Here is a 6,000-nt window from a genome sequence, read left to right on the forward strand (position 1 = left end):
GAAGCAGAGTTAAGTGATTTGCCCAGGGTCACACAGCTAGGAAGTGTCTGTGGCCAGATTTGAACTCATTAAGATGAGTCTTCCTGACTGCCTGCTTGGCACTATATCAGATGTGCCACCTAGCTGTAATTCTTAAGACATTGGAAAAACAAAACAATCCCAAAACAACACCCCCCCCCAAAAAAAAAACAAAAAACCAACAGAATCGTAGGTTAGAAATGAAGAGGGACTTGTGAGACTTTGGTAATGGGTCCCACAGAAATGAAAGAATCGAGAAGGGAAGGGAGTAATGGTGTAGAACAAGTGCTGAATTCTAATCTCATTCAATTGCAGTTTCTAGACTACAGTAAACCACCAAAGGGAGTAAGTGCAATTTGAGAAAAGGAGAAAGAACGAATTTACCTTCCATCCAGAGTGGAAGCTATATGACTGCACAGCAAACAAACAAAGATGAAAAAGGAATCTATATTAAAGTATTATTAATAACCACCCTCCCTTCTCCCAGTCCCTTCCCATCTGGGTGGTGTTGTTTTCTCAGTTCGAATTTCCAAGGCTGCTGCTATTGGGTTATTTCAGTCGAGAAATCTGATCCTTCCCTAGGTTTATTTTAGCACCTTGGAGAACTCCCAGTGCTGCAAGGGACCTCTGGATCCTGGGCTGGGCAGGCCTTCTTTGTCTCTCTCTACCAAAGGGATAGCCAGCTTCTTTTCCTTTCCTTTTCCTAATGGGGATGGGGAGGGGCATCGTGATTCCTAGCCGAATGCTACTCAGACTGCAGAACCTGGCTGTTTCTTGGCACAGCTCCAAAAAACTCTGGAAACACCAGCAGCCTTCCTCCTCTCTGCCCGCACCATGATCACTGTCCAGCCTGGCAAGGACTGGCAAGAAGCAGCAAGACACTGGCATCCGACCCTCTTTCTAGAGTGGAGAGAGCTATTTCCTGCTGCTCATTTGAATTTGAGGTGAGAAAGTGGGTGTAGAGAGAGAGGGTGGAAGTTGAGGGGATACAGTGACAAGAGTCCAGAACCTCTGACTCGATGCATTGCCCTTACGCATTTGTGGCTCAGTTTCCCTATATATGAAATGAAAACAAAATGATCTTCTCTAACAACCTCACGTGGCTGTTATGCAGCTCAAAAGAGATCTTGTGAAAAATGCTTTGCAAAAGTAAAGAAGCGTGAAAAAATTTTCCTTGTCTGAAAAAAAAGAAGGGATTTAATTAGGTGACCTTTAAAATCCCTTCTAGCTCTAAAGCTTTAAACCTATGCTCTTAGAGGTAGTTGGCAGAGCAGCAGAGAGAGTATGGACCCAGAATTAGGAAGACCTGAGTTCAAATTTGACTTCATACATTTACTAGCTTTGTAACTCTGGGCAAATCACTTAACCTCTTTTTGTCTCAGTTTCCTTAACTGTAAGGGAAGGGTAATAACAGTACTAATCTCACAGGGTTGTCATGAGGATCAAATGAAATAATTCTTGTAAAAAAGCTTAGTACAGTGCCTGGCACATAGTAGATACTATAAAAATGCTTATTCCTTTCCCCTTCTCTTATGAAGTCCAGGGAAAGAATAGTACAGGCTGCTCTCAGTAAGACCAACCCTGAGCCTGCCATATATACCCAGAATCATCCCTACCCTGCACTCACATTCACAGGAATAGAGATTGGACCCATGATTTCACTGTGTAGGGATCTCCCAGGTAAAGAAATTCTTTCTATCAATGTAGGTTGGCTCATTCTCTGCAATTTCTAATCTTAGAAAAGCTACTGCTGCTGCATTGAGAAGTTAAGGGACTTAGCTAGGATCACACAGCAAACAATGTGTCAGAAGAAGGACTTTAACTCAAGTCTTCCCGATTTTGAGGATAACTTTCTTCCCTGTGCCATGCTGTTATACCCCTCCACACATTTATACATACATACATGTGTGTATATGCAACACATATATATATACATACATGCATAATGTATATACTTTGGTGTGTGTATATTTAAACCATTGTCTTCAGTCTTAGAGTCACTTCTAAGACAGAAGAGCAGCAAAGGCTTGCTAGGCAAATAGGGTTAAGAAATTTGCCCAGAGTCACACAGCTAGGAAGTGTTTGAGGTCAAATTTGAACCTAGGACCTCTTGTCTCTAGGCCTGGTACTCTAGTCACTGCGCTACCTAGCTGATATATATATATATATATTAAAAGGCATATGTGTGTATTGACATATATATATATCAATACACACATATGCCTTTTAATAACTCTATTGGCAGTTTCTTGCTAATATTCAGTATGATACCTCTAGTATGGCCATGAAATAAATTGATTAATTTCTAGCTGTATCACCAGGCCTGAGGTCAGAAAGACTCATCTTCATTCATTCAAATCCAACTTCAGACACATTAGTTATGTGACCTTGAGTAAGTCATATAACCCTGTTTGCCTCAGTTTCCTCATCTGTCAAATGAGCTGGAGAAGGAAATGGCACCTCTCTAGGATCTTTGCCAAGAAAATCCCAAATGGGGCCACAAAGAGGCAGACATAACTGAAACAATCGAACAACACTACTACCCACAATACCAGTGGGGAGACTAAAGCCAGGATAAAAGGTTAGGTGGTAATGCCACTCTTGGGTCTGTGTCCCAAAGAGATAACAAAAAATTTGTACAAACATATTTATAGCAGCTCTTTTTGTAGTGGCAAAGAACTGGAAACTGAAGGGATGTCCATCAATTGGGGAATGGCTGAACAAATTGTGGTATGTAATGATGGAACATTATTGTGCTAAAAGAAATTATAAGCAAGATGATTTCAGAAAAAGCTGGAAAGATCTTCATGAACTGATGCAGTGAAATAAGCAGAACTGGGAGAACATTGTACACAGTTAACAGCAACATCGTATGATGATCAACTGTGAAAAGTTGGCTACTATCAGCTGCGTAACGATCAGGAGCAATTCTGAAAGGCTTATGAGGGGAAAAGAACTGTTGGAGTTGGATGGATCTGGATCAAAGCATACTATCTTTCATATCAGTGGTTTTACGGTTTTATTTTGCAGTTTTGGTTCTGTATGAGTTTGCTCTTACAACAATGACCAATATGGAAGTGTGTTTTGCTTGATAATAAAAAATTTAAAAATAAAATTAGGTGAATATTTAATAACAGACTAGATTGGAGGGGTAGTCTCATGAAATCAGAGCAGGACTATTTTATAACTCAATGAATCTCCCCATCCAGAGAAACAACATTCTTACTTTCTGATCACAGACTGGTATCAAATCTAGTGAGCAAGAACAGAAAAAAAGTGTAGTATGTGGGGAAGGTGAAAATCTTCAGGTCCTCAACTCATTTCCAACTTCTGAATGAGGGACTGGAAAGCATTTGGAAAGAAAGACACAACTTGGAAAAGAACAAGAGGTCACATAAATGGGATGGTGACATGGTTTGGTGAAGAGAATTACACTGGTGATATAAGTTCTAATTCTGCCTCTGCCACAAACTTATTGGATGACTTTAGGCAAATTACAGATTCCCTAAATCTTGTGGGTTTTTTTAAATGAAAGAATAGAGACTGACTGATACAATGAAAGAACACTGACTCTCCAACCAGAAGACCTGTGTTCAAATTCCACCTCAAATGCAAGTCATTTAACTTCCTCGGATCTCAGTTTTCTCACACGTAAAATGAGATGGTTTCTCCCAGCTCTGAATCTATGTGGCTAAGTGAAGATTGGATTAATAAAGACCCTCCAGTGCTAAGGTTCTATAATTTGGTGCTATGCTTTCTCTCAACTTCTTGCCCTCCCTCTCTTCTCTCTCTCTCTCTCTCTCTCTCTCTCTCTCCTGCCCTCCACCCTCCTTCCCCTTCCCCTTCCCCTCCATTTCTCTCTCTGCCTCCCTCTTTCTCTTTTCCTCCTCTCCCTTCTCCCCTTTCTCTTTTTCTCCCTCCTTCTGGAAGAAGTAAAGGATGATAAGTACTCAGAGTCAGTCCCACACATGTGAATCACACTTACGCTACCATCCTACACTCCCCCTCCCAGCCTTCCTCACCATGTTCAGATCTTCCTCTGAAGCTATTCCCTCCTTTCCATCTCCTATGACAATTCCTCTATCATCCAGAGATGCAAGGACAGTCTATGATTTTCTATTGGCTTCCCCTTGGTCAGTAAATGGGGAAGGGAATAAGGCTATAAACAGAACTCTGTCTTCTAAGGCAACAGCATTTCAGCTTTTAACTTTTTATTCTGGAAAAAATGTAATTGCTTTAGTTTTTCTGTTTTTTTAACAAAAAAGATTTCATGCCTCAGAATAATCTTATCTGTTAAAATGGGCATTCTTTCTTTGGGGAAAAACTCAGTGGGTCATAGGATACGCTCCTGCTGATTCCTCCATGTAGATCTAAGGCATCACTCTAGGTTGGTCAATAATACCATTTGGCATCAAGTTTATTTATTTTTTGAAAACTCTTATCTTCTGCCTAAAAGTTGATATTAAATATCAGCTCCAAGACAGAAGAGTGCTAAGGGTTATGCAATTGGGGTTAAGTGACTTGCTCAGGGTCAGTAGCTAGGAAGTTCCTGAGACCAATTTGAACCCAGGACTTTGTGTTTCCAGGCCTGGCTCTTTCTCCACTGAGCCACTTACATACTCCTTGACATCAAGTTTAAGTGATCTCAGACACCTGGAAGTAATTTCATGAAACCAAAAAGTCTTGATGACTATCCCAGTCCTAAAATCCTCACTTCATATTATCAAGAAAACTAGGTCCTTTCATCAGATATCTCAAAAGGCTCTGTAGAGTCTAGAACTTTGGGGAGGGAGAGTACTTCACTAATTTAAAGGATTATTTCATCACAATAGTAACCACACCACCACTGAACATTAAATCACAAGCCATCCATATTTCTCTTCATCCTGCATGGTTTTGAAAAAATAAAATTCCTTTTTATTATGAACTTTAAAAGTATAATCCAGCATAAATGTTTCTCTATATAAAGAACAGAAAAAGAAGCCTTCATATGAAAGCTCTTCTTTGTAGAAATCCTATTCACATCTTTTCATCATCTTTCATAGAAAGTTCGCCCAATGAACTGGAAAACTTTCTTTGGGTCTTTTAATAATTAATTTTAAATAGGAGCAGCTAAGTAGCTCAGTGGATAGCCAAGCTAGAGACAGGAAATCCTAAACTCAACTCTCGCCTCAGATACTTCCCAGCTGTGTGACCCTGGGCAAGTCACTTAAACCTCTATTGCATAGCCCTTATTGCTCTTCTGTCTTAGACCCAATACACAATATTGATTCTAAGATGGAAGGTAAGGGTTTTTTATATATAATAGATACCAGTGCAATCCTTGAACTATCTATTTTGTTACCTTTAGTCTTAAGAAATAGATCTATATGTATTTCTTTCAGCCTCCTGCCCTCCCTCCTCTTTCTCTCTTTCCCTCCCTCCTTCCCTTCTCCTCTATTTCTCTCTATTTCACCTTTTTCCACATATATATATATGTACATATATATATATATCTTTCCCCCTTCTTTAGTCACTCATTGTAATAATTAGAGAAAATAATAATAAATAACATAAATGTATATACATAAAATATAAATAATACAAATATTTCAGTAAAGCTAACTAGGCACATCAACCAAGTACAATAGCAGATTCAGTGTTCCATACTATATATAGTCCCTTGCCTTGGCAAATAAAGGAGGAAGGAGCATTTTCTCCTCTCTTCATGGGCAATCTTGATCATTACAATTACACAGCTTTTATTTGTTATTTTCTTTCTATTACATTGTTGTAGTCATTGTGCTCGCCTATTTTTGCTTGCTTCACATCAGTCCAGGAATATGTCCCCAGGCTTGCTTCTCAGCATTATCCTTCACTCTTGCCCACAAAATGAACCATTTTATTTCTGAACTTCTTTTCTGAATGATTGAAATAACTCAATAACAACTACAGGAAAACACTTGGCCTTGGGAACTTGAACATGTGGGTTCTAGGCTTTGT

Source organism: Gracilinanus agilis, chromosome 2 (genome assembly GCF_016433145.1).
Source record: "Gracilinanus agilis isolate LMUSP501 chromosome 2, AgileGrace, whole genome shotgun sequence".
Classification (NCBI taxonomy): Eukaryota; Metazoa; Chordata; class Mammalia; order Didelphimorphia; family Didelphidae; genus Gracilinanus; species Gracilinanus agilis.